Genomic DNA, 21,693 nt, shown 5'->3' with positions numbered 1-21,693 from the left:
CAGCGGGGAAACAAACTGGAAATCACAGGAGACAGTGGCTGGTCACGATGCGGGCAACAGGGGAGAAAACGACAGTCAGCAGGTGAAGAGCAGCGCTGCGCTACGGAGGCGGATACCACACCAGTGGTCAGGAGCACAGTTGCGGGCAGCGGCGGGATCGGGGCAGCCTGGGCTCACTCACGGGGAGTGTGCGCGGTGCGTGGTGTGACCGGCCAAGAGGGTCAGAGGTCACTCCTATCACACCCAACAGTGCCCAGACACAGGAGGGGTGGGTGCAGAGTCCTCCCAGCAGTGCCCAGACATAGGAGGGGTGGGTGCAGAGTCCTCCCAGCAGTGCCCAGACATAGGAGGGGTGGGTGCCTATCACTCCCAGCAGTGCCCAGACACAGGAGGGGTGGGTGCCGAGTCCTCCCAGCAGTGCCCAGACACAGGAGGGGTGGGTGCAGAGTCCTCCCAGCAGTGCCCAGACATAGGAGGGGTGGGTGCAGAGTACCCCCAGCAGTGCCCATGGAACAAAAAGGGTGGAGTACCCACAGATCCAATGGCCACAAATGTCAGTCAGGTGCACAAAGACTCTGCAGTACATGTACCACATGCGTGCGAGGCTGGAAGTACACACATGCACAGTGCCTAAAAGAGAACATGTCCACATGAAGTCATGTCAACAGTCTACATACACAAGTACAGTGACCACCAAGGATGCCACGAATTATGCAGGTGGAGACATCGCTCAGCATGCATGTGCAAAGTTGAATGAGTCCGTCACACACCCAGCTAATGTCATTGTAGACACAGCTCAGCACTGCATATTGGAAACACCCTGCAGGGAAGATGTCAGGTTACACAGAGGAAGGAACACACCTTGGGACGATGTCACCATGCAGTAACTGCTTACATGAACAAAGTAATTTAGCCAACAGCTTGTGATGGCACACAGATGCCAGGGTCCACCCTATGACCAGCACAAGACTACATTTCCCACACACCCAACACATTATCACCACCCAAAATCCTGGAGCAGGTCCACCAACAGCAATACCAGAAAAACAGTAGTGTGCTAAGGAAAAATTAATTGCTTTATTCAGCATCCAAAAATATGTTTGTCTTTTGAAAGTTCAAAATGTACAATGCCCATAGGGCAATCCAAAGTTCCAATCCAGGTGGGGGACACATTGGGACGCGTGTCTCCTAGCTTGCCTGCACAGTCAGACTCCTTTGTCTTCCACAGGGGGGGCATCATGTGGGGGGGAAGGACCAGGCACCGCAGGGACAGGAGGGGCAAGGGTAGGTGTCGTGGGTGCAGGGACGGAGGACTCTACCACAGGAGGTGGGGCAGCGCCAAAGGTGGAGGTCAGGATGGCGCTGCACACGTTAGCAAGGTCCCCCAGCGTCTCCCCTGCACCCAAAGGAACCACAGGCCCCAAAGAGGGGGGGTCAGAGGGATGGGTCGCAGCGCCACTGGGGGAGGGTATGGACAGGGGGTGGGACTCAACTCCCCTGCCGGTGTCCTCCCTCCACTGCTTGCGGGGTGGTGCCACACTGGGGCTGATGGACAGACTGGGCAGGACTGACCCTGTATCCAAATCTTGGCCAGGAGAGCTGAGGGGAGTGGTTTTGGAGGGAGTGGTTATTGTGGAATGCGGACTCCCACTCTGGCTGCGTGTTTTACGTTTGGCCCCCGACCCAGTGGGTGTGCCTACTTCACCCTGTGTGTGCGTGCCAGGAGGTGTGCGCTTGCCCTTCCCTGCTGGTGTGGTGCCTGTGTCTGGTGTGGTGTGTGCATGCTGACGTCTGGGTGTACGTGGGACAGGCATGGGAGTGGGAAGTGTGGATGGGGCAGGGGTAGGGGGTGGGACGAAGCGCTGCAGGAGACCCACTGCTGCAGTCAGTGTCGAGTCAATGGACCTCAGCAAGTTGCGTTGGTCAGCCTGCGATGCTGAAATGCCCTCCATGTATGCCTTCATGTTGTTGAGCACTCGGCTGTGGTCATGGAGGACATTAAGCATCGCAGTCTGACCAACCTGCAACTGCCGCAGGATGTCCACAGACTCGGCATTGGCGGCAGCAGTGGAGACAGGGGCAGGGGGTGCGGTGCCTGGCAGGAAGGAGACACGTGGTGACCTAGCACGCCGGGGAGGGCCACGAGCAAGTGGGAGGCCGGTGATGGCAATGGAGGGGGCGGGAAGAGATGTTGTGCTGCTTTCAGCTGTTGGAGCAGCCTCCGCCCCCTCGGAGAGCTCAGCCTCGGACCCGTCAGCTTCATAATCTGTGGTGGCACTGGACAGGTCCTCCGGCTCACTCCCCTGGGCCTCCGTTCCACTCGATGTGCCAGCCAAGATGTCACTGCTGGCACTGGTGCTCGGTCCCTCCTCACGGTCCGTGCCGGTGTCTCCATCCGTGTCCCCCGACGATGCTGTGGGCAAGGTGAAGAGACAGGAATTAATCAGACTCCTGTATACATATGTCACATGAGTCAAATCTACATAGGTCACAGTGCATAGCCTGAAAAGAAAGATGAGTAACATCTACAATACAAGGTACATATGTAGGCCCTGCAACACACAGTTGGTTGACCCACCATGCCAGTGAGAAACTATGGAGAGCATGACACAATAGCAAATAACATGATATGGATTTGGACAGAGGAGCCAGGCTCTGGGGACAATGCAGCACAGTATCTGCACCACACATCGTTGCCGTAAAAAAGGGATGAGCAGGGACCATCTACATGAACTTGAGGCACAGGCTGCAAAGGTAATACTTAAACACATGCCCAACATGAATGGGTCACTGCACCTTGAGTGTATGTCCAGACAAACATCACACACTGGCCAGACCTAGCAAGGAGACTTCTGGTGTTGACATGTAGGCCTTGCCCGCACCAACCACCCCCTACAAGAGACAATTTGTTGACACAGAGGAAGCACTTACATCTCTTAGTCTGGGAGAAATACACATGGCCTGCAAGAAATCCAGATTGGACACAAAATACCCCTGGTGCGCCTGTACACATTTATCATTTACAAATGCCCACCATCTGATAATTGTACCAAGACACACAGGCACTGGCACCCGTGAGTATGAACAATGAAAATTAGGCCAGCCTGTACAGTGGACACATGTAGTACACTTAACGTAAATATAAATGGGGCCAGGGTACAATGGCACAGAGCACAACCTATGCTGTATACACTGAGATTGCCCCCATTTTGTGATTACACACATGAAACACAGGAAAAGATTCACCAGGGGACAGTAGTGGCCACACTACTCCATGTTCCTGAATGGTAATGACTGCAACACAGGCCACCTTCCCTGCACTCTGCATATCTCACACTCATGCACATCATGTCACAGGCCACAAAATAGGACATGCTTGCTGTAAGGCATTACACTTTAGAGACACACTCCTATGTCTGGACTCAGCATCAGTGCCAACTGACATGGACCCCACAAGTACTGAACTGGACAGGGCACAGTCAAGGTCCCAAAACATGTTACACAGCACCCCCACACATGATACTGCAAGCATTGGGCACGTGGATGAACTGCCAGCCTAGATAACCTTGTGAAAGAGTGACTACACACAGACCAGGGAACACATGGCAAGGAGGGGAAGAGAGGAAGGACAGCACCGCTATACTGTGGGTAACAGGATCTGCACTGCACATTTAAACCCTGGCAGTGTATCCATGCAACTGCGCACTTACAAATGCTGGTGACACACAACAAACACACATGTACCTACCCCCTTCCTGCTGCTGCTTCTCCCGTAAGCGCCTGTCAATGTCAGGGAAGACCACTGCCAGCACACGCTTGTGGATGTGGGTCAGACGGCGGCACCCATGGTTCTTATGTGTCTCAGGTGAGTCCCCCGGCAGGACCCGTGCGATCCTCCGCGTCCAGCAGCGGATATCCTGCCAGCGTTTTCTCACCTGGGCCAGGCGCCGCTTGCGACCATCCGTCCTCCTCACGGCACTGACGGCGTTCCTCCAGATCTGCTCCTTGGCAGAGGAGCCTACCTGTGAGGATGAAAAAGTGAGACTACATCAATACACCTGCCACATGTCACAGAGACACACATTAGACCAATTTTGCTGGTTTCAACAAGGCATAGTATGCAGCCAAATCATTGCACATTTGTCATAGGGACATTTTTCTCTGTGGAAGGCCAAATGCTCTATGTGCCATTGAAAGTACACAGGTGGCATGAGGGGTACGACACAATAAATGATCCAGACTCAGACTGTGCATCACAAGCTACACCAGGATTATGTGCAGCACCTCAAAGCAGTCACATGCCACAGGCCACGGACGCCACCTCAGCAGAGTACACAGACACACACAGGCACAGGACATTCACCTGCCATTGCCAACATCAGCTACAAACCTCACTCTACACATGTGCCACTAGACTGGGTGGTGTAACAGGTGTGGGACTGGCTCATCACCGCAGACACACATCACTGTTCCCTGCTCACATCAGATGGGCAGTGTATATCCATCCCTCATGCAGCTGGGGTGCTACACTCCACATATGCACCCACACACATGACGGGGGACTTACACACACACACCGATGTCCAGGGCACAAACACATCATGTGGACACTCTCAGCACATGTACAATAAACAAACACACATCTGTGGGTACAGTCACCTGTCACACTGGGGGTACCACAGAATCACATGAGGACTGTAGAAACCACATTCTCAGGAGGATTAGACAGGCATAATGTGGCATGCACCATGCAGTGATTGTCACAGTAAACACAATGCAAGTGAGGAGAGCAGACATGCACCACAGCATGCTCTGGTTGGGAGACATTAGGCATTCCCCCCCCTGGGACTCACTCTACAGTACATTGCAGGTGTGTCACACCTGGACACAATGGCAGAAGTCACAGTCACAAAAAAGGGGCACAATCTTTTCTAGTGGACTCAGCACTCACCTGAAACCCTGATCGCCCATACAGCATGGGGTATTGTGGGAGGATCACATCCAGCAATGCCAGATTCTCCTCCAGGGTGAATGGCTGGGCCCTCTCCACAGACCTTGACATGGTGCCAGCAGTTCGGGCTGGACTGTTCCCATGAGGCACAGGGTAAAGACTGATTTGCATATGGCCATGTCTAAACTGGGGTGGTGTAGTGGGCAAAAGAACGATGGATTTAACCCAGATCTCTTGACTGGGGGAGAATGTCTGCATTGTCAGCATTCCGTCCATCATTTGTTTGTTGTAACGCTTTTCGCCCTAAGTGGGATGGGTATTCCCAGACGTGGGACCCGTGCTCACTACGCCACTGGAGTCAAGCTATCCTGGCTGATGACGGCTGATAGCCAGAAACCGGTCCTAGGATGCTTGATTCCGGTCCAGGGAAGACATGGCTTGGCAGTTCGGGCTGGACTGTTCCCATGAGGCACAGGGTCAAGACTGATTTGCATATGGCCATGTCTAAACTGGGGTGGTGTAGTGGGCAAAAGAACGATGGATTTAACCCAGATCTCTTGACTGGGGGAGAATGTCTGCATTGTCAGCATTCCGTCCATCATTTGTTTGTTGTAACGCTTTTCGCCCTAAGTGGGATGGGTATTCCCAGACGTGGGACCCGTGCTCACTACGCCACTGGAGTCAAGCTATCCTGGCTGATGACGGCTGATAGCCAGAAACCGGTCCTAGGATGCTTGATTCCGGTCCAGGGAAGACATGGCTTGGCAGTTCGGGCTGGACTGTTCCCATGAGGCACAGGGTCAAGACTGATTTGCATATGGCCATGTCTAAACTGGGGTGGTGTAGTGGGCAAAAGAACGATGGATTTAACCCAGATCTCTTGACTGGGGGAGAATGTCTGCATTGTCAGCATTCCGTCCATCATTTGTTTGTTGTAACGCTTTTCCCCCTAAGTGGGATGGGTATTCCCAGACGTGGGACCCGTGCTCACTACGCCACTGGAGTCAAGCTATCCTGGCTGATGACGGCTGATAGCCAGAAACCGGTCCTAGGATGCTTGATTCCGGTCCAGGGAAGACATGGCTTGGCAGTTCGGGCTGGACTGTTCCCATGAGGCACAGGGTCAAGACTGATTTGCATATGGCCATGTCTAAACTGGGGTGGTGTAGTGGGCAAAAGAACGATGGATTTAACCCAGATCTCTTGACTAGGGGAGAATGTCTGCATTGTCAGCATTCCGTCCATCATTTGTTTGTTGTAACGGGAATCACGAGCAGCAGCAGTGTTGTGGAATCAAAAGATGTGCAGGCAAGTGCTCTCTCATGGGACCTGGCTGCCTTATATCTGCCTTGCTGGCCTGTTTCATTCACAGGAGTACAGAGTGATTGGTCACTCACATTTGCATCCTATGTTTCCTCCAATTCCTTTAAACCTACCCCAGTGAGGGGGTTAGCATTTTTTTACAACTGAGCATGATGTCAAGTCAACAACCACATTGCAACAAAGTAGATTCTTTCAAACCGACTTTTGCAGGCCACCTGATGCAAAACATTTAAATTTTAAACTCGGTCTCCATGGCAACCAGCATGCATCTATGGCTTTATACTTGTCCCTCATGTGTCCCCTATGTAATGTGGATATTCACACACAGGTACGGTGCGTTCCGGGGCCCTAGGGCACTCCAAATGCATAGCAACGGGCCGTACACGCGTTTGTACGGTCCGTATCACTATGGGTACGCAGTGAAAAACAAGGATCCAGGCAATATTAGATTGGCGAGGAAACTCTACAAACAATTTGTAGCAGAGGCCAAGGAGGCTCATGAATACAGTTTTTGGTGGATCTAGTGGAGGCAAGCTCCAGGAAAGATTCCAAGGGGTTCTGGGATCTGCTGAGAGCTAGGGACAAACCTCTTGATCTCCAGTTTACCTGCAATATCCCTGGTGATGTCTGGTTTGCCCACTTTTCCAAACTGTACTCTGTCCAATGTGGGGCACCCCTTCTTAATACGGGTCATCTCGCCAGTTTCCCAGCCGAGATTTCCTTCAACGACTGCCCCTTCAGCACTGAGGAAGTTGAAAGGGCAATCAGCTGTATCGTACCTAATAAGGCTGCAGGACCTGATGGAATTCCGGGTGACCTGTTGAAGAAATATCCATCATTGTGGAGCCGACTAATTGCCTCTCTTTTGAATGAGGCTTTGTTGGGAGGCTCTCTCCCTGACTCATGGAGGGGCGCTGAGGTCGTCCCTATTTTTAAAAAAGGCTGTCGGGACGACCCAGCTAACTATCGCCCTATTAGCCTGCTCGACTCTACACAAAAGGTCGCGGGCAAATTGGTACTAGGCAGGATCTTGCAGTGGGTGGAAGAAAACCAGGTTTTGTCGGATTTCCAGGCAGGTTTTAGAACAGGGATGGGTACCATCGAGCAGACGTTTCGCCTTTTAATGATATATTGGAAAGTGGTTGTGCTGGGTGGGGGCAGCTTGTATTTAGTCTTTATAGACTTGCGAACTGCCTTCGACCTGGTCCCACGAGTCCAATTGTGGAATGTCCTCGATAGGTTGGGCATACCTCCCTATTTGTTGGCCTTGCTCATAAAGTTTCATGAAAGCAACTTTGCCCAGATTAGATGGGGTACCCAGGGGGAAAAAACATCTCGTATTTCCGTAGATAGGGGCGTACGCCAGGGGTGTGTGCTTGCCCCCACTCTGTTTTCTCTCTATGTTAACGGAGTGGTGGAGCATCTGCTGCAACATCCGTCAGATGCACCATCCCTGGCTGGTAGGAAAGTTCCTACACTCCTATTTGCGGACGACACCCTCCTAATCTCCAAATCACCAGCAGTTATCCAAAAGTTGCTTTCTAGTTTCAAGGCCTTTTGTGATATCAAGGGCCCATCTATAAACATAAGCAAGACCAAATTCCTTGTTCTCAACCCCCCCAGGAAATCTGTTGTCCCTCCCACCTTGGACTCTGTTCCTCTTGAAAGAGTCAATGAATTCGACTACCTAGGCATTCGACTCTGTGTCAATATGAGTTGGAAGGCGCACCACCAAAAGGTGTTTCTGACCCATAAGAGGGTCACAGGGGCCCTGCTCAAAGAACAACGTGCCTCATTTTTAAAACCTATTGGGCCACTACTAGACATTTATAGGGCAAGGGTGGTGAGTGCAGCATTGTATGGTGCGGAATTGTGGGGCACACAGAGAGTTGATATCTTGACCCACCTCGAAAATAATTTCCATAAAGATCTTATGAAGTTACCCCACAGCACCCCTACAATTCCCCTCTTGCTAGATGCAGGCACACGCCCAATTTGCGAGCAAGCTAGGCTACGTCCCCTTTTATTATGGGCCAGGATATGGAATGTCCCTGAATTGAGTAGCTATGCAGATGCCCTAAGCGAAATCTTATCCTTATCAGGCTGGTATAAGGTAACCTGGCTCAGGGAGGTTAAGCGACTTCTCTATGAGTTGGGTTTAGGAGATGCTTGGGTCAACAGAACAGCACCTTCTAAACAAATGCTAAAGAAGGCCTATTGGTTTTGGGTGGATAACGAGAGATTGTGCAACCCTAATCATTGCAAATCAGTTGCCCAGTTTCTGCTAGTTAAGGAACTCCCTTTTAGAGAACCCTACTTGGACTCAATCCATAACCCGGGTGATAGAGCATTATACTTTAAATTTAGGGTGGGTGTACTTCCCTTAGGATTTTTAACTTCTACCTGGAAACCTCCATTCCAAACTATACCCTATTGCCCTTTTTGTGACTCAAGGGTTGAGTCCATAGCTCATTTGTTGTTTGAGTGTCATGCTTATGTCGCGCCCAGGTTGAGATGGTTGAAGCCTTTATGTAGGATTCTGGGCACAAGATCATATTTGGAAGCTTTACGCATATTGCGCTCAGATGCCCGTCCTTTCTTTGCCTGCTGTATAGCAAAATTTCTGGGCTGGGCTTGGAGGATAAGAACTGCAAAGAAACCGTTGTTACAGTAATGTGTTTCGGCTTGTATTGGTTTTTAAAACTTGGCTATTATTTTATGTTTGTTAAAAATCCAATGGTTGATTCTGTAGGCTTTTATACTGTGTTTTGTCAAACTGTTTTTTCTTCCTTTTTTTATTGATGTTATGTATTACTTTTATGACATGTCTTTGTGTCGAAATAAAGTTTAAATACAATACTATGGGTACGCATACGCGAGCAAACCCATAGTGATACGGACCGTACACACGCGTGTACGCTCCCTATCACTATGGGTTTGTTCGCGTATGCGTACCCATTGTGATACGGACCGTACACACGCGTGTACACTCCCTATCACTATGGGTTTGCTCGCGTATACGTACCCATAGTGATACGGACCGTACACACGCGTGTACGCTCCCTATCACTATGGGTTTGCTCGCGTATGTGTACCCAGAGTGATACGGACCGTACACACGTGTGTACGCTCCCTATCACTATGGGTAGGCCTATGGCAGCACTCCCATAGTGATAGGGAACGTACACACGCCCTCAGAGCGTATGTACGGTGCCTTTCACATGTGACAGTGGTGACAGGCAGCACACAGAAAGGAATAGAGCTGACATACTTGTCCAAGGCTGGACATCAAGGCATTGTCTGTGCAGTACTACATGTGTGGCGCACAGGTGTGAAAGGCTGTGATGTGGCACATTGCTCCTGAGTTGTGAAGGCAATAGATGTATGATGAGATGTGTTCAGATGTCATGTGTGATGGTGCACTATGTGCCAGACATGCCCTTCACTCATTTGACATGTGTGCATGTCGTACAGAACACTTGAGATAAGCATCACTGGCATGGCAGAGTCAACAACACACGCAACTGTCCCCTGATGCCCGCTACATGGGTTACCACACCTGACATGTGAGTACCCGCGTTGCACGATGTGACTATGTCATGTATGTGTGGTGTGTTCCCATTAGCTTGCTGTTGGTGTTCCCTCAAATGCATCAGCAGTTGCTGCAACCAACATGTGTCTGTGTGTAGATGGCCATGGCACACTGTTACGCACACCAGGCCACATGTGGAATCGGACGTTAGCTGTGTATGTATGCATGGGATATGGAGTAGTGTAACAAGGACCTGTCTGCATACTCTCAATGTGTGTGTGATCAGTCATGACATATACACCTTCATGGCAAGGTGTGTGGCCTGTCCTAGTTCTATGTCATGTGACCTGTGGCTCTAGTGTTCCGCTACCTGTCTCTGCAATCAACATCCTTCATCTGCTGATATGTGGATGTATGTCACTCCTGTAATGCCAGTGTCTGGCTGTTGACTTACACTGGGCCACAGCTAGTCCCATGCCATGGGATGTTGAGGTTCACAATCCCCGTTCGTAGCTGGGTCTTGGTAGGAGTGTCACCTGGCAGCCATATGTGTCCAGGGCATGTAGCACATACCTGACTCCGTATGTAGCATATGTGTAATGACAGATTAACATGTGCTCAGTACATAGAAATAGTTGTTGTAGTGCACTCACTCTTCCTTGTCACTTCCAAATTACTGCAGGGCTCCGCCTCTTCTCCGACCAATCCTGGATTTGGCTGACATGCGGGAGAATGACTGTATACGCCGCTACCGCTTCCCCCAACCTTTGATTGAGGAGTTGACGGCAAGGCTGGCACCACACCTGCAACCGCTGCACAGGTATCCTACGGCACTGACACCCAAGATGAAGGTAATGGCAGCCCTACATTTTTTTGCCACGGGTACCTTTCAACATACCATTGCTCATGTGGGTGGGATGTCTCAAACAATGTTTAGCCGTGTGCTGCATGATTTTTTAGAGGCCATGTTGCAGCACCTGGATGAGTTCATTAAGTTCCCAACTCCTGAGCAGTTGACAGGTGTCAAGCGTGGATTCTATGCCCTGGGAGGGATGCCCCATGTCATTGGGTCCATAGATGGGACACATGTGGCGTTTGTACCACCACAGGCAGAGGAGGTAGCGTACAGGAATCGCAAGCACTTCCACTCCATCAATGCCCTTGTGGTGTGTCTGTCCAACATGGTGATTTCACGTCTGTGCTCGTTTTCCAGGATCAGCACACGATGCCTACATCATGAGGCGTAGCAGGGTGCCTGAAATGATGATGCAGCTGTGCAACAAATGAGCATGTATTGTTGGTGGGTAGACCCTGTCAGTCCTGTATTTAGTGTCATCTTCCTGTCCGACTGCTTCTCCTGACCTACTTTTGTCCATGTTGTTTCCATGTAGGGGACGCTGGCTATCCCAACATGCCATGGCTGATCACACCTCTCCGCAACCCCAGCACGCCAGCACAGCTCCGCTACAACACCGCCCATGGCCGGACAAGGCGAGTGATAGAGAGGACTTTTGGCCTCCTGAAGAGCCGATTCAGGTGCCTACACAAGACCGGCGGCGCACTCCCATATTCACCGTTGAAGGTCTGCAAAATCTTCATGGTCTGCTGCATGCTGCACAACATGGCAGTTGAGAAAGCTGTGCCACTCATCCTGGATCATGATGATCAGGACCATCCACCTGTGGAGGACGAAGGGCTTGGCGATGGGGCTAGTGATGTGGAGGATGTGGAGCCGCAACAGGACATCCGGAGTCGGCTCATACGCGACTTCTTTGCTTAGTGGTGAGTTCCAGTGTCTGTGTGTGCACGCATTGGTCCTTGTGTGGCATGTGTTGCAATGTGTTTGTCCATCTGCATGTATGCCACGTGAGTCAGAGGTGTGTTTGGACATGTCACTCGAGTGATGGTGCCATTGATGAGTGTGTTTCCAGAGTCATAATTGTCACCTAGCATGTTGTCATCCTTATATGTGTCGAGTACATGCACATGCAAGTGTATGTGCTTCTTGTGGCTGACTTCTTGTGTGTCTCTCCACCCCAGGTACTTGCGCATGCCGTCTGCTGGTTGCATTTTTGTGGCACTGCTATTCCTCATGGACACGTCATTGTGTGCTTACTCAGCGTTACACGCACGGACAAGTGTGGAAGTCTCCTTAGGGTAAGGGATGCATCAGGGGTGTTTTGGGTGTGGCATTTGTTTGCAATGTGTGCACACTGCTCCTGTCCATGTTTGGTTCCTCTGCAGACATGTAGCATCACCATGGGACACATGACATGTAGCTGGATTCACCTTAATAGATGGTCAGACTTGTTGACAGTCATCTGTAATGGGATGGTGGATTGTGATGAAGGCATCAATGTGTGTAACACTGCCCTCGGAAACATAAGGTTTGCATTGGCTTGACATGGTGTGGGACTTCCACATCAGAGGATCAATGGTGTATGGCAGCCTCTCCGTGAGCACCAAGGGGTGTTTAGCTGTTACCCGACACTTGTGTGCCAGTTCCATGGACATCAAGCATATGTGGTGCAGAAGGGGGGTGCCAGTGTTGGACCCACATGTTACTCCACATGACCTGTGTCTGTGTAATGCAAGTTGCCTTTGCATTCCGGAATACATGACTAATAAAGGTGTCCCTATGTCTACAAGGTGCCTCTTCTCAGTCAATGCTGCCACGGTGCATACGGCATGTCTGGCATGGTTCTCAGTGATAGTGGCTATGTGTCTATGTGTAGAGTAACAAGATGCAAGCCGTTTGTCAGGGATTAGACTCTGTATTGTGCATGATGTCCATGACTGTGTAGGTATTGTGACATGTGCCATCCCCATGCATCCAACGTTGGCCAGGCCACCATTCTCAGCATCCACCTGACTCAAGCTTGCAGGACATGGTTCTGCCACCTGTCTACACATACCTGGGAGTAGCACCCCAGGACACCACATTATCCCTGACCTCGTTGCATGACTGTTGCTGTACTAAATAGGTCTGTCCGCACAGTTGTGCCGGCACCCCCTGAGCTGGTTGGGCCCATCACAGGTGAGTATGGTGCTCCATGTCTGTATTGGATGATACATTGTGACCCATGTGTGTCCTGTGGCAGACTCAGATCCCAGGGTATGGATGGTTGCAGTCATATAAGAACTCAGGCATGGTTAGACTTTACAACACACATGTAATGGAATAATGCAAAATGTAGGCATCATCTCTTGATTGTGACAGATTTTATGTGTGTTGGGGTACGTGTTGGGGGGGATATGACAAGAGGGGCTTTCAGGGTGTGTGGAATCCAAAGTTCACTGGGGGAGTTGGTATCCTTGCCATTGGAAATCATCAGAGTCCATGCCACAGTCTTAGTCAACATTGGTCAGACAGTGACCAGCAAGTCCATGTGGCAGAGAATGTCTTTTGCTGATGTGCTGCTGTTGGGCCAGTGGGCCAGGTGCCAGGCCAGGTGTCCTGGGAGATGGTGCTGTTGCGCTGACCCTCACGGTCTTTTGCGTGGACGACCCGCCCTCCTGCGGGAACCCTCAGAAGCAGGCCGTGACGGTGCTTGTGATGCTCCATCGGATGTCTCTTCTTCCTCCTCATCCCTCCCTGTGGGTGGTGATGTTCTTCGCCTGGTGGCACAGGGAGGGTTGCCCATGTTGTTGGCTATCCGACAGAGTGAACGGTTCATTTCCGTGTGCATCGTCAAGAGCGCAGCCAGTCTGTCCTCCATCCGTCCTTGGTGTCGCAGTTGACTGGCATGTTGCTCCGCATGTTGCTCGGCCTGCTGGGTCTTGATCTCCTCGAGGGTCCCCTTCATCTCGTTGAGGGTGGACACAACCTGGCTGAAGCCCGTGGTGTCACGCCGGTATGTGTCCAGGATGTTTCTTACATGGGAATATACCGGTTCCCCAGCCAACTGGTCAGGCTCGCGCCTCCGCCGTCCTCCACTCCCACCACCCCTGCCCACTTGCGCCTGGCCTGCCGTTGTGGGCACATCGGGTCTCCGGGACCCCTGAGGGGTGGCATTGCGTTGTCGCCTGCCTCCTCCTGGGTGCCCGGTACACCGTGTCCCTCCTGGTCAGACTGGCTGCGTTGTGGTGGTGGGGCAGGGATCCTGGGTGTCTCCTGGGATGTGGCAGGAGTGGGGGTGGAGGTTGGCCCAGTTGTACCTGACGCAGGTGCTGCAGGTGCTTGGACACCAGAGGGGCCAGGTTGGTCGGGGTCGTCCACAGAGTGGTGAGAGTCGTCGCTGCCGGTGGTATCGTCGTCCCGCAGAGCCAGGTCCTGTGAGTCTTCCCCCCAGTGTTGGGGGGAGATCGACGATGCTGACCTGTGTGTGAGAGAGACACTGTTATTTTAGTTCCATGCAACATCCATGTTTCATTCATTTCAAAATTGGCACAGTTCCTCTGGGTATTTGGATATGTCTCGCATTCCGCTCACAGTGCACTTGTGCATGGGTATGTCCCTTGGGCACAGCTTTTGAGACTTTACCTATGTGTGACACAGTCTTACTTGCTGCATCAATTGTGACTGCAGTCAGCAGTGGGGTGAGCAGGTGTGGCATGCCATGCATTTTCGCATTCCGTGTTGCACTGTACGTGGGCAAATGGAGTTGTTCCACACACTTAGATAATGCAGGTAGCTGGCGTTCTACTTGTGCACATGTTGACACATGGCCCAGTGTTTTGCCATGGAGAAGATAGGGGGATTCAGGCACTGCCCACCCTTGTCTACATGCACGCAGTCCACCTGCTGTCGAGCAGACATTCCCACACCACCCAAGGGTGAATTGGTCTCCCTGTGTCTTCCTTTCTCCCTCCCTCTCTCTCCCCCCCTCTCCCTCCCTCCCTGTGTCAGCCTCCTCCCTCTGTCCGTCTCCCTGTGTCCCCCTCCCTCTCTGTCCCCCTCTCCCTCCCTCCCTGTGTCAGCCTCCTCCCTCTGTCCGTCTCCCTGTGTCTCCCTTTCTCCCTCCCTGTTATGTTATGTTACTAGGTATTTGTTAAGCGCGCGGCTACTCCCAGGAGTGTCCCGGCGCTGAGCACAAGACCCGTAACAAACCAAAAAAGCTGGCTAAGAAAAGAGCCCTAGAAAGTTTAAAACAGCAGTGTCTTGAGTTTGCGGCGAAAGCATAAGAGATCGTTTTCCTGGCGTAGAGTGACAGGGAGCTTGTTCCATAAAGACGATACCAAAACCTGAAAGGAACGGCCGCCCTGTGTCTGCCTCCTCCCTGTGTCCATCTCCCTGTGTCTCCCTCCCTCTCTCTCGCCCTCTCCCTCCCTCTGTGTGTCTCCCTGTGTCCCCCTCTGTCTCGCTCCCTCTCACTCCCCCTCTCCCTCCCTCTGTCTGTCACCCTCTGTCACCTCAGCCCAGCTTCATGGGCACACACAGTTTGCAGGTCTTTGAATGGCCCTTGGCTTGTTCATGTGGGTTTGTTTCTAATCTCCAGGCACCCATTGGGTGTAGTGTGTGGGTCTGCGCTGCTGCTGTGGTGGTGTGCGCTGCCACTCTTTCACAGTGTTGCCTGTTCATTAGCTGCTGTTATGTGCAAAATGTGCCTTCACACCCATATCTTCATGCAACGCCTCCGCCATTTGCAGGCAAGTCTTTACTGTGTGGGGACACACTGTTTGTCTGGCTGTGACCTAGGCCATATGGGCTGAGGGCATTGTTGTCTGCTTCTGAGTTGCACTATGTGATTTTTGAGGCCCACACTCCCGCCATCCGGGTTACCATGTCTTGTGTTGTTGTTTTTTTGTGGCCTGTGACTTGGCATTGTGTAGCTGGGTGCATGGGGCATGGTGGCGCTAGTGCCATGTGTGTGTTTTTGGAGTGTGGTTGTGTCCGGTGATGGCTTTGGGGTGGTTGCGTGCATAATTGGGTTTTGGGTTGTGGATGGCGTTCCCCCCATGTGAGGTGAGTTGTTTGTGTACTCACCAGGCTCTCGGAGTCCTTCTACTCCATGCACTCCCACCGGCGGCAGCGTGGCCATCACCTTCTCCTCCCAGGGATGGTATTGTACGGGTCTGCGGGGCGGCCCTCCTCCAGTGATGTTGGCCTGGTTGTGGTCGTCGGTCATTTTGCGGCGGACCGTCCTCCGCAGATCGTACCACCTGGATTGGCATTCATGCCTGGTCCTTCTGGTGGCCCCAACAGCATTCACAGCATCGACAATCGTCTGCCACATGGATGATTTTTCGGAAATGCTGGTCTGTCTGACCAATGTTCCAAAGAGGTGTGGCTCGACTCTGATGATTTCGTCGACAAGGGTCTCCAACTCTGGGCTAGTGAACTTTGGATTCTTGTTAGTGGGCATGGTGAGGGGTGTGGGTGTAGATGGTTGTGGGGGGTGTGGGTGTGGATGGTTGTGGGTGTGTGGGTGTGGTTGTGAAGGTGTGTGTGTGAATGTGATGAGGGGGTGTTTGTGAAGGTGGTTGTGTGAAGGTGTGCAGGTGTAAGGTGTAGTGGAGGTTGTAGTATGGTGCAGTTGTTTGTCTGTGTGGTCTGGCAGCAGTGGGTCTGTTGCAAAGGATCATGGTTTGTGTGTGTTGGGCCTTTTTATTGGTCCTTTTGTGGGTGTGGTTGTGTTTGAATTTTGGGTGGGTGTGTTATAAGAAGTGGTTGTGTTTTGGGCCTCTGTTTAGGAGTTTGGCAGTTGGTGGTCAGTGTATAGGTTGTATTTGGGCTTGTTGGACATGTTTTGTGGCTTTGTGCGATTCGAATGGTGTCTTCTTGTATTGTTTTGCTTTGTCCTAGTTGTGTATGGTTGTTTTTAGCGTCTGTACGGTGCGTACATCGGCCATTTTGTTGTACAGTGCTGTCCTTTGCTCTGGCTTGGTACGACTCGTACATGCGCGATGTTGGGTGAGGGTGCTGGTGTTGGGGCCTGGGGTCCGCTCAGTACTTAGACTTGTGGGGTGTGTGTTCGCTCCGTACATACATGGGTGGGGGTACGGTCCATACATACGCGGGTGTGGGTACGGTCCGTACATACACTGTTGGGGTGCGGGTACTCTCCATGCATACGCGGGTGGGGGTACGGTCCGTATGTACACTGTTGGGGTGGGGGTACACTCCATACATACACGGGTGTGGGTATGGTCCGTACGTACACTGTTGGGGTGGGGGTACGCTCCATGCATACGCAGGTGGGGGTACGGTCCGTACATACACTGTTGGGGTGGGGGTACGCTCCTGACATACGCGGGTGAGGGTACGGTCCGTACATACACTGTTGTGGTGGGGGTATGCTCCATACATACATGGGTGGGGGTATGGTCCGTACGTACACAGGTGTACATACACGGGTGGGGGTACGGTCCGTACGTACACAGGTGTATATACACGGGTGGGGGTATGGTCCGTACGTACGGGGGTGAACATACACGAGTGGGGGTACGGTTCATACATACACGGGTGTACATACACGGGTGGGGGTACGGTTCGTACGTACACAGGTGTATATACACGGGTGGGGGTACGGTTCGTACGTACGGGGGTGTACATACACGGGTGGGGGTTCGGCGCGTACGTACGGGGTCTGGGGGGGTTCGGCGCGTACATACGGGGGCTGGGGGGTGCTCTGAGCGGACGTACGGGGGCTGGGGGGGTGTTCGGCGCGTATGCGGGCACATGTCTCCATGGTTGCTATGGGAGTTCGGTCCGGACGGTGTTTTTTCCATACGTTTGTAAAATCGGACGCACGGGACGCATCGTACTTGCGCGCTCGGACTTCACTTTTCACATTTGTAAGGTAAATCGTCCGGGGACATGTCGGACACATTTTCCGACCCGAGGACGTGTGGGGAAATTGTCCCAATGCGATTCGTATGGACTTTTTCCCATACGAATCGTACTTGGCAGTTTGTACGGCACTTGTACGATTCGTACGGAAAAAAATCTGGATACGATTCGTACGGGGGAAATTTCTCCAGGATCGGAATCGGCACCTAAGTGGGGGCAAAGATTGCTTATAGAAAACAATGCAACCTGTCCTGCACCCTTCTTTACACACATGAATTAAAAAATACACCTAGGTACTAAATTGAAAGTTTCTGAGGAGACTATTAGAAATGGACAAAAAATACACTAGATGTGATTTATTTTCACCAAATCAATAAGCTTGCAAGATAGCTCATTTACTTGTTAAGTATTTCTCTAACTCAACTGGAAAGCTTCCTTATTGATGAAATGTGATAAGTGTAAGGCAGAAGGAGATATGATGCAATGAGTGAGAGAAAGGAGACATATAGAGGGTAGAAGGCTTTATTATATAATACACTCCTCAGAATATCAAACGGCACTAAAGCTTTTGTTAAATACACCACAATGCATTTACATGCCACTATAGCACTATTATTGGTTCATTCTCAAAAGTATCATGCCCCCAACACAAATTAGGTGCACAAAAACAATCACTGGTAGGACAAATCCCACCCATAACTAATAAAATAAATAATAATGGGTTTGTGCCTTTCTAAATGGAGTCTATTAACATAATAATATTTCCAGTGTAGTAGAATGTCTGTGTGAATACATTTACTAAGAATGGGCTTATTTATGAAATGGCGCCTTCCGAAATATTCAGATACACACAGATTAGACATGCACTCATGGCAGCCATACCTGCTGGTACCACACTTCCGGAGGCCTCTCCACTAGAGGATAGGCTATTGACAGACTACATGGTCAAGAAGGCCAGTTCCCTCACCTACCACAAACTTATAATAATCTACCAGATCCCACACGCCTCTGTGTGAAAAATGGCCCAACGAACTCTGAGACTTATATGACACAGACTGGCAGGAGGCCCTCTTGTCCCCCCGCGAAGTAGCAATATACTCAAGACTAAGACTGGTGCAATTGAAAATACTACATTGTACGTATTACACCAGAGTGACCCTACACAGAATAGGAAGGGCCAAAAATGCGCTATGTCTAAGGAAATGTGGGGCGGAGGGTACTTTTTATCACACACTATGGGAGTGCTCACAGATAAGAGTCCTATAGGGCAACAGTTATGCGAACCATTACTCAAGTGGGTGGAGTTTCAGTTCCGCCAGAACCCAAAATATGTCTCCTAAAGATCTGGGAGCCCACTGATCTCAATCACACAACACAGGACTGGGCAACGCTAGGAATGATGTTAGCCAAATGTAATATAGCTAAATATTGTGGGTCACAATCCTCTCCAAGACACCATGACTGGTGCAGGTATATGATTGGTGCAATGGTGGCAGAAAAGGCGACGAACGTACGCTGAGGATGCCCCAAAAATTGGGAGCGAGTGTGGTGAGCCTGGAACAAGTATAGAGGAAACATTTGCACTCCGCTTCTGACCACGTCCAACACGGACTCTGACTGAGGGGGTGAGTGAGAGATGCTTGTTGGTAACTATCTGCCACAATTGTATTGGATGTACTGAGGTCATACTATGTCAATCTGCTGTAAGACGTGAGATGTATATCAAGATTCAATTTGTAACCGCTTTTTAATTTTTGCCCTGTCAACAATAAAAAGAGTTAAAAAAAATAAAAATAAAGAATGGGCTGATTTGTGGGCCTTTCTGAGTTGGTTCGCCAGCAAAGCCTGTTAGACAGCCCTACGATTGAAAGTCTGTTGATCTTCACCAATAATTACCAAGAATTTCCACACTCCGAAAAAATTTGTAAATTGACGCCAGTCAAGGGAATGATACATTTTATGAAGGGAGCACCACACCTCAAATTGAAAGGGAACAAAATTAAACATTCTCTTTGGGAAAGATATTAGCCATATTTTTATATAGTTTTAATAGCATTTTCTGTTACAGTTCTACTGACTAAATGTACACACATACATTGCCACTTGTGTAGACACCTTATCAAGTGAGAACTCTGGAAAATCCGCAACAGCTACATGCTTAAAGCTTTACTTTTGGAATCTTATCAACATTTAAAAAAGAACATTAAGCATTTATTAACCTAAGACGACAGCAAAATATATGGTGCCTCATTTATGAGGTTTTGCTGTAGGGAGGCGCAGCAGGCCTTCCTTATGCACTTCCCTACATCAAAAGAAAAGGGCAGAAATGTGCCGTATCTATAAGACACGCGTTACAACAAACAATTGATGGACGGAATGCTGACAATGCAGACATTCTCCCCCAGTCAAGAGATCTGGGTTAAATCCATTGTTCTTTTGCCCAGTACACCACCCCAGTTTAGACATGGCCATATGCAAATCAGTCTTGACCCTGTGCCTCATGGGAACAGTCCAGCCCAAACTGCCAAGCCATGTCTTCCCTGGACCGGAATCAAGCATCCTAGGACCGGTTTCTGGCAATCAGCCGTCATCAGCCAGGATAGCTTGACTCCAGTGGCGTAGTGAGCACGGGTCCCACGTCTGGGAATACCCATCCCACTTAGGGCGAAAAGCGTTACAACAAACAATTGATGGACGGAATTCTGACAATGCAGACATTCTTCCCCAGTCAAGAGATCTGGGTTAAATCCATCGTTCTTTTGCCCACTACACCACCCCAGTTTAGACATGGCCATATGCAAATCAGTCTTGACCCTGTGCCTCATGGGAACAGTCCAGCCCGAACTGCCAAGCCATGTCTTCCCTGGACCGGAATCAAGCATCCTAGGACCGGTCTCTGGCTATCAGCCGTCATCAGTACAAAATACAAGACCTGGTAGTATCAGAGCACTTCTTTTGATTAAATGGGATTATTGGAAGGGTAATATAAACATCTGTTATACCCTCAACAGTAGTTCTTGTCATGAACTATCAGTAACATCCCTTGTGCCAAAACACTTAATATTTACCAAATACAAACATTGAGAAAAGCAACCGAACATGTGAAAATTATTCCACCCAGAACATAAACAAGAAAAAGTGTGGAGAATGAGAAAGCATCTCATGTGCGCAACACCAGAGGAGCTGCTGGCAGGTTCTCGCCAGTGTGCTCACGAGTTTCTCATCATCGATGTCTTTCTCATGAAAATAATGATGTGAAAAAATAATGTGTGAAAAAACCGGGGAGGCTTTCAGTGTGCTTTACTTCGCATCTGTTGAAACAAACTATAAGATCTCCTCTTTGACTCTCTGAGATGGACAGAAATTGCCTAGCCTTTACGGACGATCAGATCGCTGCGATTCTTTCAGGTCCCTCACTTCTTCCTGACTCTGGTCTTTCCAATACTGTGCGTGAAGAATGGGAGAAATTGAGCTTCACTAAAAAGAAGCAAGTGAGAGTGGCTTTGCACGGGGCGTTGATGACTGAATACTACCGAGCTGGTGCAGCCCCCTCGAGCTTGCTGGTGAGGATTGAACCCAGGATCTTTCTAGAGGACAAACAATTTAGGATCGACTGGAGTTTTATCGCAAATAAATGTACAAGAGATTGGCTGATCCTGATTATTCAGACAGCCAAACGACTGAGCGAGGAACTCCTAAAAGAGATTCTTGAATTAGAAGAGAATATAAAAGCAGATTCTAGCATCACAGACGCTAAGGAACAGCTGCAGAGGATTCAAGAAGATATCAGTGAATATAAAAACTACATGATCAATCAAAAGATCAAGGGGTTAAAGAGAAATCTAGAAAGATATTCACACGAGTGGGCGTTCCCCTACACGGAAGACAAGTACTATCAGCAGGATAGTGAACAGGCACCACAGAATAGGTTTCAGAGGGGAGGTCGAGTACAAGCTAGGCGCACCCCTCAAAACTGGACGTTCGACAATACCTCTAGTGAGGAGGAAGAGGGGACATCGGCCCCTGAACCAGGGAGGGTAAGATTCAACCCACAGGTGCAATCCAATCAGGACCTGGGTGGTTTATTACGTTCTTTTTTAGTCCAAAGCCAGAGAGGAAACAGAGGGGGTGGCCCGAGGGGTCGAGGTCGAGGAC

The sequence above is a fragment of the Triturus cristatus genome, chromosome 7 (assembly GCF_964204655.1).
Source record: "Triturus cristatus chromosome 7, aTriCri1.1, whole genome shotgun sequence".
In the NCBI taxonomy this organism is placed as follows: domain Eukaryota; kingdom Metazoa; phylum Chordata; class Amphibia; order Caudata; family Salamandridae; genus Triturus; species Triturus cristatus.
This window is presented reverse-complemented; position numbering follows the sequence as displayed.